Source organism: Apis mellifera, linkage group LG14 (assembly GCF_003254395.2).
Source record: "Apis mellifera strain DH4 linkage group LG14, Amel_HAv3.1, whole genome shotgun sequence".
Lineage (NCBI taxonomy): Eukaryota > Metazoa > Arthropoda > Insecta > Hymenoptera > Apidae > Apis > Apis mellifera.
Genome location: NC_037651.1, coordinates 8,906,382 through 8,918,980, shown reverse-complemented (window position 1 = coordinate 8,918,980; position 12,599 = coordinate 8,906,382). Strand labels below are relative to the sequence as shown.

Below are 12,599 nucleotides of genomic sequence, written 5' to 3'. Positions count from 1 at the left end.
CAGTCGCGGTCGACGGTGCGCGACGTAATGCCGGCGGCGCGGCTTCAGCCGCGTGTTCCGCGTAAGCGGCCCGGGGCAACCTAAGCCTTGCAATTCCGACGCTCCCCACCGTCGACATCGTCCTCCCGCCGCGCTTCGACAGTCCCATATCCCCACTGTCAGATCGCCCGCCCTCCGATCGTGTGGACTCGTTTTGTGACCAGTGTCCGTGTTTTCATATTTGTACAAGTTATTTTGATAGAAAAAGTGCGTGGCCAATTTTCAACGAAATTCTAACCAACGTCCAAATACTTGGAACTTGGATTAGTCATGAATAACGATTAAATATTATATGATTTATTTCCTCGTACGTATGTTTGGTTTGTCATGTATTTTTCTTAATTGAACGGACACGCATAAATTAAGGTTAACTAAAAGGTTAAGTAGCGCCACGCCCGGTAGAAAATAGTATGATCTCGATCGATTGGACATTCGATAATCGCTAGCTATGATTGCGATTCTCGAAGTGAGAGTAAGAGACAATGGCGTCGTTTCCAGTCACATGTTTCTTGGTTATTGTTCGAAATTATTCTTTTAACTTTGTGCGTGAAATATCTAATAGATTTAAGAACAGAGTGATATTTTATATATATACGATTCGTGATTAGTTTCAAAAACAATTATCTAATTCAACTTTTAAAGAAAAGTTCAATAATATGATGGTAGTTTAATCGCAAAATGATTAGTTGTTTCAATTTTTGAATATAATGAAAGTAAGAAAAATACATGATAATTTTACGACGTAGAAAAAGAAAAAATTTCATTGAAGGTTATTCGTACAACGTGAAAGGTAGGTAAATGTTTTTATTGCTATACTGAATTTACGGGAATTCCTATGTGTCATCATAGTTACTGGTTATAATTGTATCTATTTGTAAATCTATTAGCATATTCAAGCAGTTAATTTTATATTCGATCATAACCTGATTCGACCAATTACTATTAATATATTTTAAACATGTGTATAAATAAAATAACAGTATGATATTCGATGTCGAACTAATTCATAGCAATTAGTCATAACCTAATCTTTTTGTTAGTTATAACACCGATAAGGAAAAAATAAGTAGTATCGTCGAAATTCCCTATGTTATCATATTATTTTCAAAAACGGGTCAATCTTTCAACACTCGTGATATCGTAATCGTATTATTGTTGGAATTTCTTATCCTTTTCTGAAATAATGGTTAAATATACCGGTAGTCGAGGATTGCGATTCTTACATGTAATATGACAATAATATTTGTGTATATTTTCAGAAATGGAAATAAATCATCCTTGGCAATACAGGAATATAATCAAGCAAATCTCAAATCGTTTCTCTCTCTTTTTTTTTTGCATTGGTCATATCTAATGCTTATACTAATGTTTCAAATTGTTTCAATTGAATTGAAGTATTCGAAAAATGAGGAAAAATGAAGAAAAAAAAGTAACGAAGTGTTTCAATTTTGGAAGGTAAATAGATAATAGAAAAATAGATGGACTATTGAAATACAGCTTGTAGGGATTAAAAAGGGTAACTTTTCCAGGTTGGCAAGATACAAGTGATAATCCAGTACTTCAGCAAGGCGTAACAAGTGTCTGTGTGACGTCACGCGGCTTTCTGGAGGCGGAGCCTGTGATTGGGAGAGCAAGTGGGGGTGGGCTCTCCCGTATCGTGGATCGTTTGCCCCACCCTCGGGATTTTGTTCCTTCGTACCACCGCTACTTTCAACCTCCTCCTTTTCTCTCCCTCGATCTCTTTTCCTCTCTTTTGAAGTTTGTTCGGTGACCCCCCACCAACCTGTGTACTCCACCAGGTAGGAAGCTGTTACCTGTGATAGCCATTGCAAAATGCAATCCAGGTGGAACTTATAGAACTGTATATTTGATATATTTTTCTGTAAACTGGCGCCAGACTGTTAATAAAGGTGCAAGGTTTTCTTTAAGCGAAACTCGATCTAATTTTATTGCTTAATCATATTATAGCGATCCTTTACAACTTTCCTTATTAAAACTCATTTCTTTCAATTTCCAGTTAAAAGAAATCCAGAATTCTTTGAGAAATTCCTCGAGAAATCCTCAAGAAGCCTATTCATCATTTGAAATTATTGAGAAAATCGTCAATATCCAACGAAATCCACGTTACAAATCAATGTTCCTTAATTTGCACCTTTGTTGGAAAGATAAGAATTTGGTGGCAAATAGTTCGGATGGTAAGGATTTTCTCAGAATATGTAATACATGAAAAAACAGTATAAGGTGCTTTAAAGGTCTCCACCGACATGTTCCCGCAACGCTACCGTTTATTGCACTGTGGTCTGCTAAAGTGCAATCGAGGAAGCAAAATGCGGTTTCACTCGTTCGTGCGGAGCTCGCAAGAATGTAATTAACCTCTCGGAAGTGGCACGGTGCTTTGACCCGTGGCCGATTTTACCTGCGTTTTCTTATCTCTCTGTCTTTAAAAGCGAGAAGCGCGGTCGAGGGACACCTCGTCGATCGGTTTTGTCGGTTCACACCGATCTACCGCAAAAATCGGGCTGCGTGTCGTGTCGTGAAACCGCAATTACTTACGCGAAAGACACCGGTCAGATCTATCGCAGTTGTCACGTGTGTTGCATATAATTATTTGATTGTTTTAATTTCCAAGTATCTCTTCAATTGATGATTGATTTCTTTCTTGTAATAGAAAATTCTATTTATATACTCGTAGTAATAGTCTCATAGATATAAGGAGCGTATTTTTAAAGAGAGTAGAATTTTATTAATTAAAATACAACGTTTTCCGAGTATTATAAGATTACGAATCTTGAAATGAGGTGAGCGAGATAACAGATTAACGATAGAAGGAAAAACAGAAACATTTTTTTTTACGCTTTTTATCAGGATGACGATATCGCTCGGAAACGAGTGACTTCCAGCGCCACCGGAAGGGCTTCGTAAGACATGCTTATCGATAGTTTCATTCTCAGAAAAAGTGTCTCGTTATAGAAAGGACTTTCCTTTAATAGCATCCTGTTTTTGGTAATCGGCAATAACGCGATACGTTCAACCTCGTTAATCATCTTTAGTTTAGAGATCTGTTCCTTTGATTTCCTGAAATTATACTCAGAAGTATTTTGTAAAAAGTATAATTTATATAATTATGAAAATATTAGAATATTTTTTTCAAATTCACAAGTATGACTAATGTATCTTGATGTTAATGTTAAATTTTTGAAAATATTGGATGAAATTTTTTATCATTGTTTTGCGAGGATCTTTTTATTATAAGGATCAGAGTGAAATTTTATTTCAAAGTAGGGACCGTATAATCAGATGTAAGTTAATCTGCCTTTTGCGCAAAAGCCGAGCTAATGAACTATAAATAAGGGAGAAATACTTACGGCAAGTGGACAGCCGCACTTACTGACCCTTCGTATAATTAAAATCCCGCCCTAAATCAGGACTAGGGACACGATTAGACGACCTCTCTTCCTCTGTTTCTGTAAAATCCAAATCTTTAGCTCCCTTCGTTCTTATATTCGCGTGTCGTTTGAATATCAAACAATACAAAATTTATGCGCTAGATAACATATATTTTATTTTTAGTTAGAAATGTGTATTATCGCAATGATTCAAATTTAACCTCAATTGAGAGAAATAATTAAAACTTTAATAGTTTATCCTTCTTGCAAATTCCATAGAAACGCTTTTGATAATACATAAAGTTTAAAATTGTTTTTTGATTCGCGACGATAATTGTTTCATGATACTAGTATTTCCATTAGATGAAACAAGCAAAAGTGGTGGACTTTCGTGACTATGCGAGACAATCTATGCCGTTTCCGTCGATGCAATTTCGCTTCCGTTAATCCAATTGCAAAGCGTGCAGCTAATAATACTCGCTGGGGTGGCCACGCGATTATAGAAAGGGGATGCAGTCAAGGAATATAACAAGCATATGAAAAAGGGTCGATTTAGAAGGCAAATGATTGTACGATTATCATTATTGTAATATTTTTAATTTGGCAAACAGCTGTTCTTTTCTTTTTTTTTATAGTTATCATAGTGTATGTGTGTAAGTTATACATGAGAGTTAAATATGAGAAAGTATATAAATATCATATTAGTATTACAATTTTTAAATTTTTTATAATTTTAAATTTCGTTGTGATCGTTTACATTCCCTTTAATACGTATAATTAGTTTAAATCCGTGATTTAATAGGTCGAACTAAGGTAGAAATTAACTATACAGGACAGGAAATAACGCAAAGGGAAGTGATAATTATAGGTATGACAAGCCGAAATCTCGACTTCTGCTATATGAAACGAATGAAGGTACAACACATACACGTACCATTATCTTCCACCCTTGCACCCCTTTTAGCTGCCCATACTTTCCACGACCACCGACGTAGATATGTACGTCCACCCTTGTATAGTCCGTTAATAAGCTTAATAAACCCCCTGTGCGACTACCTCTCTCTAGTGTCCACAGTATTCTAGATTCCGAGGATACAGGGATGGCTCTTGATTCTCGGTCTTCGATAAATTATATTTGGTATTTCGACCATCCGTTCTATCTAATATCCTTAGAGAAAGTATGTTTGAAATAGGTTTTAAAGATCTCTGAATCCAATTTTCTTCTAAATTTTACAATACGTTTTAATAAAATAGCGTGTAATAATATAAGTATATTTCGGATAAGATATATAAAAATTTGATCTTTTATTTATACGTTTTATTACTTTTATTTTATTTTTTATAAAAGTAGAAGATAGAGTGTATTTTAGCATCTTCAAGTATCAAAAGAAAAAAAAAAAATCTATAATTTAATAGAAATAGAGTAATAAGTACATTAGATTGAAATATAATAATTTGATTATAGAGGACAATAAATTATGGAACTATACCATAGAAATTTATCGTTTCTACCTCCCTGCACTTACTAAACGGGAGTGAAAGCCCGATGTGGTCCAGCTTTGAGGAGGACATCAAAAGGATAACAATACAGATGTGAGACATACCCTTCCTATTCTGTTCTCATACGCTTTATGTTGGGGAAAACGAGCTTTAAAGCACCAGCTTTACCACTCGTTCCAACGGGAAAGCGTAAATTAAGAACATCCGAACAGAACATTAAATGAATTTGGTCTAATTTGGAAATGGATCGTATACGTATTAAGTACAATCAGTAACTATATTCCAACTCCATAACAGGATTTCGTTATGCATAAAGAAAAAGTTAGTAATATATGAAATATATTTTTTTTATTATCTTTTGGGACAAATACACATTATTCTTAGAAAGTTTTAAATAATATTTTAATAATATTTAAAATAATATTTAAAATACAAATTAATTATCTAATTCTTTATTCAGATTATTATTAATATTAAGATTTAACTTTAAACTTTAATTAGAACTTGAATCAATAAGAATAATGTTAAATGTTTTCTTTTTTATATCATTTATATCAATAATAAAAAGAAATTTAACTTTTACACATTATAAGTTTTTAGAAATTTAATTTATCAGTAATAATTAATAAATAAAATTAGTTGAAATCATTCTACACGATTATTTTGAAAATATTTCTTAGAATATTTAAAATCGCTTATTTGTGCTTATATAGTATATACATATTTTATCGTGTAAAAATCGAAATATTAAATATTTTTTACGGTTTTCTAATAGAAATATTTCACAATGATTATTTCATTGATTAAATGAGAAAAATTTCTATAATAAATAATACTTTAATTTTCTACACGAGTTTGAATTTGGCGGGAGGACTGTATTACTTCAATCAAATAGAACTCCATACGGGCGCCACGCATCACTCTGCCGGTAGAATTCGTAGCGATAAGACGTGTCGCTCCGCGAAACGAAAACAATTTCAACTGCGTAGTATGTTTCTACTACGTTGCTGTTACCATTTATAGGTATTATTATTCTTATTTAAGTTTATTTAATCATTTATTAAGGATTATTATAACAAAATTTAATAATTTTATTATTGTTTATTTGTTAATTTGTTATTAGTTGTCTAGTTTGGCTTTTAGGGTTATCGATGATTTGTATTCTGAACTTTTGAAACAAAATTTGACTTTAGTTATTATTTTATTTTGTTATAATTGATTATAATTTTATATATTCGAAGTTTTCAAATTTTTGGTTTTCTTTTATACAGATTATTGATTGCTTATAACTATATTCGAAGAAAAAGAACATCAATTTAAAATATGGACGCCATGACGATTTTCAATCTATTGAAAGAATCAATTCTGGTCTTCGTGAACACAGGATAACCTTTAATATACCAATAAAATAGGTATATAAAAATATATATACATATATATATATATACATGATTTCTTTTATTATACTATTAATGATAATTATATCAATTATATAATGAATATATAATTGATATACATAAATTTGAAGTAATTATATGATATATTTAATATAATTATTCTAAAAATGTAATATTTAAATAACAAATTGGTTAACTTTCCTCTATGTTATGGTCAAAAATTTCTTATAGACCATTATCTTGTTGGCAACTTGTTTTGTTTTCATAGACATATTTCGACGCAATTGCGGTGTAATGTTTTTCTATCCCACTCCACTACTCTACTAATATATTTCACTTTCAAAGAATTGTGACCGCGTGCTAAACGGTTGATAGATTCAGTGTTTACTACGTAACAGTATTTTTGCTACGTAATAATATTTTTCAAAGCTCACAATAGCTCTGAAAAATATGAAGAAAATTTAATCGCGTTTAATCACATAATTATGTACAAAATTAGAATCAATAATTGTTCAATGATTGTAACGGATTGCATCGATAGTCTTTTATTTTTTTCTTTTTATTAATAGCTATTTTTGATACACATTAAAATTAATGCATATCGAGAAAATGATCATGAATCGTTCAAAAACTTAATTATTAAATAATTATCTTTTCTTTCATTTAAATATTTAAATCAAGATTCCAATTTTTTTATTATTCTTATATTTTATTAGAATTTCAATTTTTATTATTACTATATTGCACATATGATATTTTATCTTTCATTATTTCAATATTTTTAAATAATTTTTTTTATTTAATAAATAAATTGTGTTTTTAATTATGATGTTGCATGTTTTGTTGCAGATATTTTCCAACCTTCAATGATTCACTCTACGATGATTTCTCGATGTACATTGCAGTATCAATGGCAATATTTTTCGCATCTAATGGTGAGTCCCATGTATTTTTATTTCTCCTGTCAATCATGTCGTTATAGGAAAGATCCGAATCGACACGAGTGATTGCTTTTATACATAAAATTTTATACGAATACATACAATGATTGGTGATATTTATTACCGTGAATTTTATAATTTTTTTTTTTTGTTATTAAAAAAGAATAAGTTTTCTTATTTTTTATATCACGTTTTAATATTCGTAATTATACATAATGGTAAATCATTTTTTTATTATATTCATTTTAGTTTGTAATATTTTTCGATTTATATGTTTTGGCTTATCATTACAATTTTGTATGTATTTGGATTGATCAATTATACGTTGAATTAAAATAAAATAATTTCGGTTCTTTATTAACCGTGAAAAATTAATTGAATTAATGTCGCGTTCTAATTAATGTTGCAGAATTATCTCGTTTTTTTTTATTATAAATTGTTATAATTGACATATTTAAAAGTTTAAAATATAATATTTCGAATTAAATTTATTAAAAATTGGCAAATTAATAAATAAATTATCGCGTATGATATATAAGAAAATGAAATAAAGTATGCTTATTTAAAAAATAATTTACTTACTTAAAAAAATTATATCGTTCGTAGATAACAACGTGTTATCATGTAATTCTAATTTTCTACATGATAAAACACACTGATATTTACGAATAAAACACGTACATTTTAAATATTCGAAAATATTGATATTAATTATAAAATACAAAATTTCTGCATGATTTTATTTTACTACAAATCGAACACGCGTAACTTGAAAACGTATAAATATAGGGTAAACAATTCGAATCAGAACTGTTTTTTCCTCATATGGTAAGCGTAGCTTGATGGATAAGGTTGTATCGACCGTGTCTAACGGGTAAGAAAATGAATATTTTTATTTGAAATATCGAAATTTCAATATTTCGCCAATAATTTATTAATTTTTTAACATATTGATTTTATATGTTGATATATAATTTTATAATTCAAAATTTTAATTTCAATTTATCACCCCATTGATATAGTAGGTAACTATCTTAAAGTTGAACGTTGCCTTACCGGTAGAAATCGGATCCAACTAGGTAGTTTCCGTTTTGCCCTAAGATATCGCTAGGGTCTTCATTCGGTAGTTTAAACGCATTAGAAATTCGTTATTCGCACATTTTTAAAACAAAGTTCTCTCTCAAAGTTCAAAATTTTTCAAACTTTTATTCATATTCAGATCGTCAATTTTTTATTCCATCGTTCGAAATAATTTAAAATTCACTGTCCGTATCAATCGTAATATTTGCAATAAAAATTTCACTTGCATAAAAATATTTTTCCAATCGTCTATCCAATCGTCAATCTCGCAATCGTCATCGTATCATAACAGATATACGAAGATGAAAAAGGAAATAAAAAAAAAAAAAATAAAAAAACAAGAACGTTTCTTTTTTTATTTTTCATTCAATATAACCCTTAGTTGTTTCGAACGGTAATAATAGATTTGGTAGAGGATACACCTACTCCAACTATCGAGCACAGTTTTTCCTTTCTCTCGAGACGCGCACACTAAATCGCCGGATCTCTCCCCCCTGTCCTCCCTCCGTTTCCCCCGCCGGGGGCATAAGCCACATTATACGATATCCGAGAAAATCGAGAGCACATCCTGGCCAAGGAATGCGCCGCTGAGCCCCGGGGCTAACAATGGGGGCCAGGTTTTGCGCCATTATGTCGCTGGGGGATCGCATTACCGGCCGATACGATCGCGCGCTTTCAGCAGCTTTCAGATCCTATCTTTGGATATCTTTTTCCCTCTCGGTGAACGCAGCCTGGCCGGAACCACTGAATTTCGCAACGGTCTTGAAATCGAGGGTAATTACGCAGATTTACCCTCTTCGCTCCTTTTTTTCCACAACTTCTTTTCAAAAAACTTCCTTCTCGTTCATTCTTCCTTCAATGTCCCCCTCCCTCCCCGGACACCGCGTATCAGCAACGATCGTTTGGGCTATATTTTATTGGGAGTAGGCTTGTAAATTAGAGACGAGTCGAAGTTGGAATTTGCTCGAGGATAGGGAAAATAAAAGATCGTTTTTTTTTTATCTTGCGTTCTTAAATTTTCGACGATCAATTTCAACGTTAAAACGATCTCTTCTTCTCTAATATAGATACGAATACGAATTCACTTCGAATTATTTCCCATTAAAAGTATTGGACTTCCTTTAGTCCGTAGTCAGATTGTCAAATTACTGTGAAGTAGTCGGTTTTAAATGCGCCCCTGTGTATTTTGCCGGCACGGAAACGACATTATTGGGGGCGATACGATCGCGCGCGCTTTTAGCAGCTTTCAGATTTTATCGGTGTTATGCATGAATAGTCGATTTTTTTCGGCTCGCGAAACCATAGAGCAATTGGTTTGCAACCAGAGCGAAATACCGGAGAGCATGCCGATCGGTCAGCCCGTCTGTGTTTCCTCTGTTTTCCACCGTTTCAATATCGACACGGCCTCTCCCACCTTCTCGCTCGTTCCGCGCTCGATCTCGCTCTGATCTTTCCAAGGATTCGATAATCGCGCTTCAACGAAAGGGGATTTTTCTCTCTCTCTCTCTCTCTCTCACCGTGGAGCAAATTTTTCGTTTTCGATTATTCTTCTTCGACACGTATTTAAACGTATTTTCTCGCTTTCCTTTTTTTTTCCTTTCTTTCTTTCTTTCGTATCCTTCTATTTTTTTTTTAACGATCATAGTTATCTCCGGCACGGAGAAAGAAGGTTAAAAAATTCTTGCGGCTTACTTTTTTTTACCTCATCACGTCTCGATAATCCTCGAAGATTTGTCCGCAATTTTGGTCCGATCCTGGGCACAAAGCATCGATAATGGGACGAGGAATAGGGTTTCCAGCAAGAAATCGCGGCATCACGGTTCATTATGACGCTTTTTGCGATCGATCCTTTTCGGTCGTGAGTTTTTCCACGACTTTTTCCGCGAGTTTTTCACCCCATGGTGACGCGCGCGCGCCGGAAATCCCAAAGGTCTACTTTGGTGCGAGCGGCGAAGGAACGGAGAGGGGAAGAAAAAAAAAAGAAAAGAAAAGAAAAAAAAAAAGAAAGAAAAAGAAAAATTCTTGCCCTGGCGGCCGCAGGGACTTTATGATCCTAATAAAAGAGCCGCAGAGGTGGCTGGCAGGGGAAGGAAGGAAATTCGTCGGTGTGTACGCGCCTTTTTAACCCGAAGAATCCCATAAAAATTAAAAGCATCGTCGGTGCGCCAAAAACCTATTGTCCTGCGGCTGCTTCGTTCCTTCCGCAGCTTCCACTGTTTTCTTCTTCTCGCCGACTTCTTTTTCCCTTTTTTCTTTTTTTTTTTTTTTTGTTTTTTTTTTGCATCCGCAGGAAAAAAAGTGATAAAGGAAAGGGAAAAGGGACCGGGGGGGGGGGGGGAGAAAGAGGCAAACGCGCGAAGAGGTGCGCGTTTTGGAAAAAAAGGAAACTAGTGGAGAGTGGTGAGATAACACGTTGCTTGTTCGACGAGTAGCAAAAAAAAAAAAAAAAAGAAAGAAAGAAAGAAAGAAGGAAGGAAGGAAAGAGAGAGAGGACAGAGAGAAAGGAGAAAAAGCAGTCAGATCGAAAAAAAGGGAAAAAAATTCAAGGAAGGAAAAACTAGTGACGAAAAAAAAAAAAGAGGAAAAAAAAGAAAGAAAGAATTGTCTTTTTCCGGACTGTAAAAACGAAGCAATCGTTGTAACTCCGTAAATCGTCACCTCGGTCGTATATCACCCGCTTGAAAAATAATATCCGCGTTTCCACCCCCTCCCCTCCCCCTCCCTCCTTCGCTCCTTTTTCGTCACTCCTCTTTTTTTTATTTTTTTATTTTTGTTATTTTTTATTCTCTCTCTCTCACTCTCTCTCTTCCCCCGCTTTTTTCACTCCGTTTTTCCCTCCCTCCCTCCCTCCTCCCTACGGTTCTTTTTCCCTCCCCTTCGTATCGTATCGTTTGCACGCTGCCAACGAACACGTCGATTTCCTTTTTCTTCCAAAGCGCCGCAATCGCCCCTTGGTTCGCGCGCGACACTTGAAATTCTAATTCATGCAAATTCACCGTCTAACGGAGTAGAAATGTTTCCCTTGTATTTTAATGAAAATTTACCGCCCTCCCTCCCTCCCGCGGCCCCTTTTTCTCCTGCAATCTCCACGAGCTACCGTTCTCGTGGCCACTCTCTTCGACGAATATGAAACGAAACACAGGGCCCGCGCGCACGAATCCGGGCCCTCGCCGCGCGATCGCCATCCAATCAATTTTCACAATGTTCATTCCGAAAAACGACGTTCATTCCATTCGACCTCTTCTCAACGATGAGATGATCGGTCCAAATTTTCTTCTCTTCGTCTGCACCTTTCGTTCATTTCTTCTTCCGTTTCTCGCCTCGCGGTCTTTTCGAATATTTTCGATACGAAAATTGGGGAATGGGGATTAATTTCTTTTTTTTTTCGCAACGAGGGAAGATGGAAAGAAATTTCATGGAAATGTTGGAAACGTTGGCTGTTTATCGAGCTCGAGGTATAATTTTTTTTTCGAATTTTGTCGACAATGTAAATGGAGCTTGCTCCATTTTTCAGATATTTCGGAATCGGGGATGTAGATGTGTAGATATATTTTTTCGCGCAGGGGACGTACAGTTGATGATGAGATTTATGAATCTTTCGATCCGAGCTCCTTTTTTTTTCTCTCTTTCCTTTCAGATTACAAATTTATTCACCGAGTTTGTTTTCTCCGATTCGCTCGGAAATGTCTCTGCGCGAGACAAAAGTTTCGATAAAAAAGAAAGAAAAAAAACACTTCTTCTCTTCCTCCTGCGATGCGTACGCGTTTCTGCGAGTCAAATAAGGAATTAACCTATCTTCTTACCTTTTTTTTTTCCTTCTTCTTTTACGATAATATCTAGTAACGTAAGAAACGATAAAAGAAACGATGCAAATTTCTGTAAGAAAAAAAAAAAGGAGGAAGAGAAGATATTTAAGATACACGCGTTCCCTGATTAGAAAATCAGCATATCGTCGGGACGAAATCGGTACGGATCCTTTTTTTTCTTCCCTTCTTTCTTTCTTTTCTTGAACGCGAGATAGACATGCAAATGGCTTTTGACCGAAACGAAGTAAGGCGGGATGAATTCAATTCCGTTGGATGAAGAGATACGCTTTTTATGGGTGTCACGTATGCTCTGGAAAAGTTCTAATCGATCGACAGCTCTGTTTCAAATTGCGTGTGTGCGCGTGTACACCCATACGCGCATATATATATATGTATATCTATATATATAGATTATATATATATATGTATATACAGACTTGTCCTCCCTTC

At 34.3% G+C, this 12,599-nt stretch overlaps 1 protein-coding gene and 1 long non-coding RNA gene across 3 annotated transcripts in view; both read left to right on the top strand.

Moving 5' to 3' along the window:
* Nucleotides 1–274: 274 nt before the first annotated feature.
* LOC102655921 lies at nt 275–1,973 on the top strand. The gene is made up of 3 exons (XR_003306066.1): nt 275–829; nt 1,299–1,494; nt 1,569–1,973. It is a non-coding gene; the product is annotated as an uncharacterized LOC102655921 (long non-coding RNA).
* Nucleotides 1,974–5,853: 3,880 nt separating this feature from the next.
* LOC410535 (protein lozenge) overlaps nt 5,854–12,599 on the top strand; it is an 87,808-nt gene continuing 81,062 nt past the window's right edge. The window contains exons 1-3 of one of the 2 annotated variants that reach the window (XM_006564867.3): nt 5,854–5,948; nt 6,197–6,337; nt 7,172–7,257. The gene's annotated coding sequence lies outside the window, so the exon portion shown is untranslated. The remainder of the gene's footprint in view (nt 5,949–6,196; nt 6,338–7,171; nt 7,258–12,599) is intronic. The other variant, XM_006564868.3, reaches the window with a different exon arrangement.